Below are 9,584 nucleotides of genomic sequence, written 5' to 3'. Positions count from 1 at the left end.
TGTCAGTGTGCTGCTTCATTGCTGCAACACCTTGTACTATACCTTCCCTCAAACTAACAGTAAGCATAGTTAAGTTTGACTGTGCCTGTGAACCTGCTGCCTCCCAAAAGTGCCACTTTCCTGGTGCAAAACTTCACAATATATCATCATAATAACGGAGCAAAAACATCCTCAAGACAGCAAACCTCGGACGAAGATTATCCTACCAAGGGAAAGACTAGTTTGTGTTTGACAAGATTAAAGGAACGCATTGCCACAGTTATGAGGATGTCCATCTGTGCTGGTGGTCTGCAGTATGTTAGTCATTAAAACTACATGTCCCACAGTGCCTATAATTCATTGTGTGGGACATTTTCAGCTCCAAATTCTCAAAACCAGACCAGCGTGGAAATCAAGCTGTTAGAATAACCTCCCCATTACATCCACCTGCTTCTCTGTGGTCTAGACCGAACAAATGTTGAACTGTTCTTATTTGAAACTAACAGACAAGCATCTCTTGTTTCTTTGTTCTGACAGGTCCAGCTACAGCTCTGCCATCTCAGTAGACAAACAGGTTGGAGGTTTGTAGGTAGAAACTTCCATGAAGACAGGTATATAATAACTACTTATGGCAGCTGAAACTGTTGGACAATATAAGTATAAACATGACACCCTTAGGACTATGTGTAACTTTGCAAATATGCTTGAACAGATGCGTCTCAACTATCTCAAATATTTAAGGGCATATTGAAATATGTTTTTCCCCATCCTTGTCAGCCGTCATCAGCATGACAAGTCTCATTAGTGACTCAGTGTGTGTCAGATCTCCTCCCCTTGGTGCTGGCTTTCACAGAGCTCAGATCATTTCAAGTTCCTCCCACTGCAACTTTAATTTCCCGTCTCCCCAACTTCATCCCTCTCGCTGATCTCCGGCTTTCAGAGGTCATTTTCTCTATTCTTCAAGGCTCATTGGTCACAGAAAGGAATCTGTACTCACTGCCCACCAGTCTGGGACCTTGAAGATCTGCAAGGACATAGTGCTAGTGTAACTTTATTCCCTCTTTGACTGGAGAAATACAGGGAGGAGAGGGTACGAGATGTATCTTACACGTATTACTTGTTTAAATCTTTCCAATCAGATTCCCTCCCCGCTGTGGTTTAGGCTATGAAAAATTAATCAGTATTAAATATACATCCAGATTATGTTTCTTAACCATATGTGGTGCAACAGCATGCAAAATGTAATCATTTAGAGTTCATAAGTTATGTGAGCAAGTCAATTTGCATACAGATGTGTAACGCAGAGCCCTAACAAAGTGGCTGGTTAATTGAATTAGCACTGACAGTCTCAGCGGAGACGTGCTGTGCCAGCAGTAAGGTTCCACTGTTGCAGAGCAGGGCAGCAGTAAGAGTAAACAGTCGCCCCGCAGGGAGACATATACCGTCATGTTCTTCCTGTGGTCGTTTGGGAGGGTAGAGCTGTCAGAAACAGGGCTGGGCTGTGACTTCTTTCTGCGCCAATCTCCCATTGCCCTTCTCACTCTTTTCAAGTACCTTTCCTGCAGAAACACTCATCATCTTCTAACACTCTTTCTGCTCACCCCTTGTCCCTGTTCCCTTGGGTAGTTATTCTTTCAGTTCACATATACTGGTACCTCATTGCCTCATAATGGTTCGGCTCAACTCGCTTTTTTGTTGAGTGCTTTTTTTACATTTTGTGTTCCACTGCAGACAGTGACCCCTCAGCGTAAACGGGATTCTCAACTTCAACACTCACTGAATGCTTTCATTGGTAACCAAACAGAGGAACATCTGCACTTCAATTGTACGGTGTAGAGTTTTTAGCGAATGGCGTAGTGTGCTCAGTAATCTACAGATTTTTCACTGAATAAAAAAAAAATGACAGTCGCCATGGATGGTAGCTTGGATGTTTCTAAAAATGATTTCTGTGTCATGCCTGTGACAATTCTCACTGACCAATCAGGGGTCTGGAGTGTTCTAACGCCACCCTGTAGTATCAGCTCAGCTCGCTTGGAACCTTGACTGAGGTGTTTTACAAAAAAAAAAGAGGCACCATTTACTATCCACAACTTTTGTCAATGCAAAAATTGAGACGTGGCATGTTATACCATCAATGACTGTTTTATACTTCTACCAGATAGCATATATGATAATGTGAGCTGTGACATAACATGGTTGTCATAGTGTTACTGGCTGTGTATCAGCTATTACATTAAGTTAGAGGCAGTCAAGATAAGGTTAAATTCACCCACTTAGGAGCTTCTTTGGAAAACTCTTTTTTAGTGTGGAGAGGAGGCCAAAATATAGGAGAAAAAGATGTTCAGGTTCTACTCACACTTACCATTCAAACCTAGTTCAAACACAGTTCACGGCTAAAGTCTAGTTCATTTGACCAGTGTGAGTGCAACCGTACCCTGCTAACGTCCCGGTCACAGCCCCGGTTGAGAGAGGTGGGCTTCGGCACGACTCGATTACATATACGAGCATGAGCATTGATGACGGTCCTGAGGATACTTTGTAGACTATTCCCCATGAGAGACATTTAAAAAGATCCCGCCGAAGGGTTCGTGGTGGTCTGATGCTGAGGTGCTGAGTGTTTACTGCATATTTTGTCAGATGAAACATTCAAAAGAAGGCTATTCCTCAGACTATTTTCCCAAGTTAAAAGGAATATTCAGGCGTTTTACAGTCTGTACTATGTCTTCCTGACAAACAAAAACTTACGTATAAACCAGAAGCAATCATGCTTAGGGGGAGGAGGGGGGGGGGGGGGGGGCAATTACGCTAAAGCATGGCATGGATCATCTGGACCAAATGTGAGTAGTCTCCAACCCTGATCCACCTCCAACAGACCATCCCTCTCTCACCTCAGGCTCTGCTCTCACCTCCCTCACTCAGCCGTGTTAGCCATTCACACGTTGGCCTGTGAAATCACACTCTTCACAGGGGCTCTCCAACACGCCACGCTCTCTCTCTCTCTCTCTCTCTCTCTCTCTCTCTCTCTCTCTCTCTCTCTCTCTCTCTCTCTCTCTCTCTCTCTCTCTCTCTCTCTTTCTCTCTCTCTCTCTCTCTCTCTCTCTCTCTCTCTCTCTCTCTCTCTCCTGTTTTCCTACTCGCTCCCTTGTTGTCTGTTTGAATTCTAATTGACTGAACAATGAATCCATCATTATTTCCTTCGCCTGTAGCAAACAGATGGGGCAATGCCACTCTCTCTCCATTTTCATTGTCCCTATACATATAACCCTGTCACTACGGCCGCATCATCAATCAATCTACGTGTAAGACACACCCTGTCCCGCTTTCATCTGTTTCAACAACTCACAAATCAAAATGCTTTTACTGGGTCAATCCTGTTTTGTGTCCATCACCGTCCCTCTATTTCACCTCTCTTTACTCTCAAGCCGACTCTCCTTCCAAACCACAAAGGATACAAACTAAATAACAGAGTTGAGCTGAATATTACACTTTAAATTGGACTCTAAATCTTAGTTTGTGCCGGCTTATACCTACAGTACAATAACAGCTCTTATGATGTTATGTATTACGTAGTTTGGCCGACATATTTTGCATTTTTATATCTGCCATGAGAAACTATTAACTGCTGCATAGCCAGCTATAAAGGGACTTTTAATCAACTTTACTGCTTACTATCTTGTTTCATATGAAAAGCGCAGTTCTTTCCTATCAGAATGTATTAAGTGTTATTGCTAGGTTAATTCAATGCCTCAGTGTTGTTCACCAAACAATTAAAAACATGAAGAAATTCAACAAAACACATGAATGACCCTCAGTAAAGACGATATTTTGATGTAGAATCATGACTAAGCGCCTGTGTGCGTGCGTTCGTGCCTGCGTGCGTGCGTAGTCGGAGTTGTATGAGCTATTTGTGCAAGAGTGAGAGAAAGTGGGTGAGAGACAGCCTGAAGTGGTGCATTGTTAAATCTGAAAGAACAGAAGAAAAAAAAACATACATGTCATGCATTGTGGGTCATATTTAGAAAAAACTGCTGCATTAATGATTAGATGTGAAAGGTTTACATCTGTTCATTTCTGTGTGCTGTCTCTACGACATGACAAAACAGCGTCTTGAACACAGTTTTGAATCAGGAGCTGGATCAGGAACTGACGGGATAACATTTCACTGGAATTGTATTGTACATAATGTGACAAACACATTAATTGATTGACTGATTGATTGGATTCCCTGAATAATCTTATTAATGATGAAGTCACACCTTTTATGTCACAATCAGGGTAACAAGTAAATGGTTAAAAGGATAATTCCTATTTATTACAATATCCTATTGTAGTAGTTTTGACCATCATGGACTCCTTTCACGGCAGACATTGTTACTGGCACAGGTGTGAATAATTACATTAATGATGGCTCCCAGAAAGGGATGTCAGCGAGTGAGCACGCCCTGGTACTGGCTCACCTTAAATGGAATGAATCCATCATTAATGTTGTTAATTTTCACCTGTGACAGGACAAAATGTCCGCCGTAAAAATTGTCTATTCCTATTAATAATAATGATGTCGTACTCACAAAGTTAATTGCTGTGGCACAAGCCACCCCTAAAATCTGATTGGCCCCGCAATAATAGGGAACACTCACACTGTCCTTCCTCACCGCGCCCCGGGCTTTAGGGTACTTGTCCCCCCCTCCCTCTCCCTAGACCTGCAGGACCACCGGTGATCAATTTCGGCCCAGATTACTGTCTTGAAGAGACTGATGGAGGTTCAGTTTTAAAGTCAAAGTTACACAAACATTTTGGCAAGGGGAAACTGGTGTGGTCATTTTCAATAGGGTCCCCTGACCTCTTCACCTCAAGATATCTGAATGAAAATGGGTTCTGTGGGTAACCACAAGTCTTCCCTTTACAGAAATGTCTGTGTTAAGATAATCCCTTTACATCTGGGAAGTAACCATGCAGTTTTTTTCCAGTATAACTGTTATTTTGACCATTCAGAGGATGGATGGCTTTCCTACGTATATTGACAATAAGGGGGTTTCTGAGCACTTTCCGGAACAAATGTGAGTTTCCAATCGCCATAAAATGCATTTTTTTTTACAGAAATCTCCAAATCTAAAAAAAGCTTTCACACCAAACCGCACCATTCATTTTTCTATGTTGTTGCTCAAAGTCTTTGTTTCTTAATGTGGTTATTTTGGAGGGAGTTTTGAACATTTTTATCAATTCTTGTGTGATCAAAAGAAATTTGCACCCCCTAAAAAGACGAGTGGCTGGGTCTATGTTGGGTCTCCAAGGGTTAGTGTAGATATGAGAAGTGGAAATAGAAATGATAAATCAATGTTTTTCTGACATGTGTTTGTGTGCATGCACATACTTCATGTCACACAGTCAGTGACAGGATGTGACGGAATAAGAAGCAAAAGCAGTTAGATGTTTTCAAACTTACTTGGTATAGAACACAAAGCTAAATGGCAAAAACTGTCAGTGTCAACAGTTGACTTTTATTCTCTGTAGTTAGTATAGTTTTCCTTTACAATAAGAGACTTTTGCCAACATTTCAGTTATTCCACTTCTTCACTTCTAAACCGAGTTAACAAAAACAAGGTAATGTGGCTGCAACCTGACTGATCATTTGACCCCTCACAGTTTTAACATGTTTGACTTAGTCATTACTTTGTTGAGTGCAGTTTTAACTGATTATGGGATTTCATATCCAGCAGTACTTGCAACATCACACTATCAAACGTAGTACAAAGATACAAATGTGAACCTGAAACTGAAGAAGCTTTCTGAAAAATATCTAATCAACCTCCTACATACTTCACACTGCAGTCGGGCCAATGTAATGCCCGGACTGAGGGGGTTGCCGTGCAGCATGGTGCTGTGCAGTGCAGTGTTGTGTTATGTTGTGCTGTGCTATGCTGTGAGGGATAATGATCCGTGGCTGTGTAAGCCATTAGTGAGTAAGTGGTTATGTTGGAGCCCCTGTATCCCTGACGCCTGCTGTCACTTTGATAAATATGCAGCACACAGATGCCCTTCCATGCAACAGTTTTTTTGCTGCAGATAGAGGTGCCATTTAGTTTATTATATTCCTGAGAATCTATTAATTTCCATGAATATTTGTGGTCTATCAAACTTAAAAGTTCAACAGTGTTTGATGATACTCCTTGTGTGTCTGTGTTTTTGTGTGTGCATGGCGATCAGTCTGACATGCCTTAGTATGTAATGCTTACAGTTGACAGTCCAGGGACAGGCATGGTCCTGCAAACACAGGGCCCAGAAGGCAGTGAACCACGTGATAAAAGCCTTGCAATGAGAATGTGACAGCCCTGGCTCTGAACATGCATATCCGCTGACAGCGAGAGAAGCCTGCGTATGTGTTTGTTTCCCAGTGCGCCAAATTCACCCTTGACTTCCTTCAAAAGCTGATTTGTTTGGGTCACCTCGGCAAACCTCCACGGACATTCAAGGAAGACTTCCTGCAAGGCCCGTCTTTTTTATGTCTGCTTATTTTCACCTCATTTCACACCAGTATGAGATGGGCTCCTATGAAAGGGCTCAATTCACGGTCCACCGAGTAGCAGTTTTTTAAAAAGAATACATTAATAGATGCGCTCCCTGATCTCCCTCTAATGCCAGGCAAGTAGCCGGTCGTCACAACCGTATGCTGGTCTGCCCTCTTTCACAGCGTTTGTATGGAAGGACAATCAGTATAAAGCAAACGTATATATTCATTCATGGTGAGTGTTTGTTTTTAGCCTGGGTGCCTCTGTCCCACATGCAGATTCAAAGCTGTGATTCCCACATGGAGTGGAGATGCGGCGGCTCTTTGTCTGTGTGAAAGGTTGGAGGAAAAGAGGCTTTTTCATGGTCTGAGTCCACTGTGAATCAAGATTTACATCCTGCTCAAATCTTTTGAAAGTGAATTAGCTGCAGTGAATTCCCCGGGGTCAAACAGACAGAGATAATTGTATTTTCTCTGCTTTTCTTCTCCCTTTGCCTATGTGTGTGCATTAGTTTTATATTTGTGTTGATCATCTAAATCTATTTGTCTCATTTTATTTTTGTCCCAGGAATGGTAAAATGAATAAAATGTTATTTCTCACAGTAAAGTATGTTAGTGGAGCTCTTGTAAAGTGTAATTTCTCATCGGAGTGAGGTATTTTTAGACCACTTCTGGAGAAAATGTAGTTGCTTCACTAACAAAAATGTAACCCTTGTAAATTCTTGTAGCTTTTGATAGCATGATATAACTCAAAGTGCCCCCTGAGGTTAGCAATTAGGCCTTGAATTGTGTGCAAGTTTAGTTATGTGTGTACTAGTGTGCCTGTTTATGTGCAGGTTTCCAGTGAACCATAGTAGACAATGAAGAGGCTGCAACCCAATAAACAAAGCAGCATCTGGAAGAAAAAGCCTGGAACTTTTTCAATTGTGCTAGTAGGTTAATCTTCAACCCAGCATTGGTCTACACTACCCAACATGCTAGCTAGGCACTGCTCACACTGGAAACACTGGTCTGGCATTAAGCCTTACTGGCTTGCTGTGGCTCTCCCAGTTAGGATTGTCACTTCTGTGGCCAAGGGACTGTTCTGAAAGAGTGGAGATACCAGCTCTGTTTTCAGGAATGGGCCAAAACCAGCGTTTTGTCTCTGTGTGAGTGTGAGCAGGAAGACAGGCCCCTTATTAATTTACTAATCTCGGGATTAGGAAAAGCAGCTTTGGGCCTTCAACTCGTTCTCACTAATCAGCTTCAGTGTATTCAACAAATATGATATATTACTGCTTCACTTTGCATCTGTGCAAACAAACAGACAGCCTTACAAACCCAGAGTGGAAATGGGGCAGGGATGTTGTCCTTTTTGGTTGGTATTATGTTCTGATATCCACTATCTTCAGAAGTGCACCAGTAGATCAATGTAAAGAAGCTGCATGGACATGGCTTTGATCGACTGTCCTGTTTTGGCATCATCTTCATCACCTAAATGTGTATTTCTCTTTGTAGACTTAAGCTCATAATCACTATCAATAGATCAGCAGTATTAAGGAGCTAATCTGGACTTTCAAACAGTAGTACTGGCAATTTAGTATCCCCGCACTGATCTCTGCCAAATCACTAAAACGTCTGTAATGAACTTTTATGTCCCCTTGGCAACACCAACTGTTCACATTTACATCAGACATTTATATTTCATGTTTTATATATTTCTTCGAGCTGATCACAGGAGTCAGAGGATGTGAATAATACATCTAAGATCTGTGCTGGCCAATATAACTGATCTGCCTACAGTGATATAACTCACATTCCTTAATATCACAGGACGTATTTGTCTGTGTGTGTGTGTGTGTGTGTGTGTGTGTGTGTGCGCGCGTGCGTGCGTGCGTGCGTGCGTGTGTGTGCATGTGTGTGCGTGTGCGTGCTGGTGTGTGTGTGTGTGAGCCTAAGAGATGGGGAGACTTTTTTTACTGGAGGCTTTGTTCGGCTTAGAGCTGCCTACTTTTCCTGGAAATAGGATTTTGATCTTTTGCATTGAGAGTGATTATAGTTCACTTCGTTCACACATGCCTGGATCCAAACTGTGACAAACCACAGCGGCAAGCGTGCTGAGTGTGTAAGAGAATGTGTACATATTCTTGCATGTGGGTGAGTCCTTGTGTGTTTCTGTGTGTCTCTTTGTGCGCATCTTAGCCAGAATCCCTGGGGCTTGCAGATGGCAACCAAACACGCCAGCCATACACACACATACCTCCAAAAGCCAACCTGAAGTCAGGGCCTTGTATCCTGTAGGTGCGTGCTGCCAGGTTACAGCTCTCTTGGAAAGTGTGGTAGCGTGGACGCCAAACTGCCTCCCTGATCTCCACAGAACCTCATCAAAGGGAGATGAGGCTTTCTCTGCTCCTTTACATTAAAGGCCATTTACTGACAATTTCACTATCTGGCAGTGTCTGGGCTGCAGCTGGACGCTTTGAACTCTAAGAACCAGAGAGTGACCGTATAGACACTCGCTTCAGTGTCGGATAAAAACCGCCAGCCTGCAAGGATGATGCTAACGTATTCATGGTCAAGACACGGCGTGAGATCAGAAAACGTTTTTACTTTTGAAACAGGAATCTCGTCCTGTCCATAGTGACATCAGATTTGTAAACGCCTGTGTCGTTCTAGAGGGCATGGATTAAAAACGTATTTGATCACTTGTTTATCTGGTTTACTAGAACAGGATGATAAGGTTATTTGACCGCATTTGACATATGGGGAAATCAGTAGTTTTGTGGACAGGAAACAACAATAATATTCTCAATCACAGCAAGGAGGAGCTATGATTATCATTGATCAATAGCAATCAAAACTAGGATATAAGCTACTCTTGCATACCGTAACCTTTTGGTTTATTAGGGATATGTTTTTCTCCATCTACAGCCATTTTCTACATTTTCATTTTAGGCTACACGTGCTATGTGTTATCTATGTAGAATGATGACTGAAACTAGCCTTGTGTTTAGAATGAAGGGCTGCGGTTTTAATTAAATCTATTTGTCAGGTCACTGGGATGTACAAAGGTTGTTAAAAGTTCACATTTCAATCAGTAAAATTCACGAGCAGATTCTTA

This window comes from Echiichthys vipera, assembly GCF_963691815.1.
Source record: "Echiichthys vipera genome assembly, chromosome: 1".
NCBI lineage: Eukaryota > Metazoa > Chordata > Actinopteri > Perciformes > Trachinidae > Echiichthys > Echiichthys vipera.
This window is presented reverse-complemented; position numbering follows the sequence as displayed.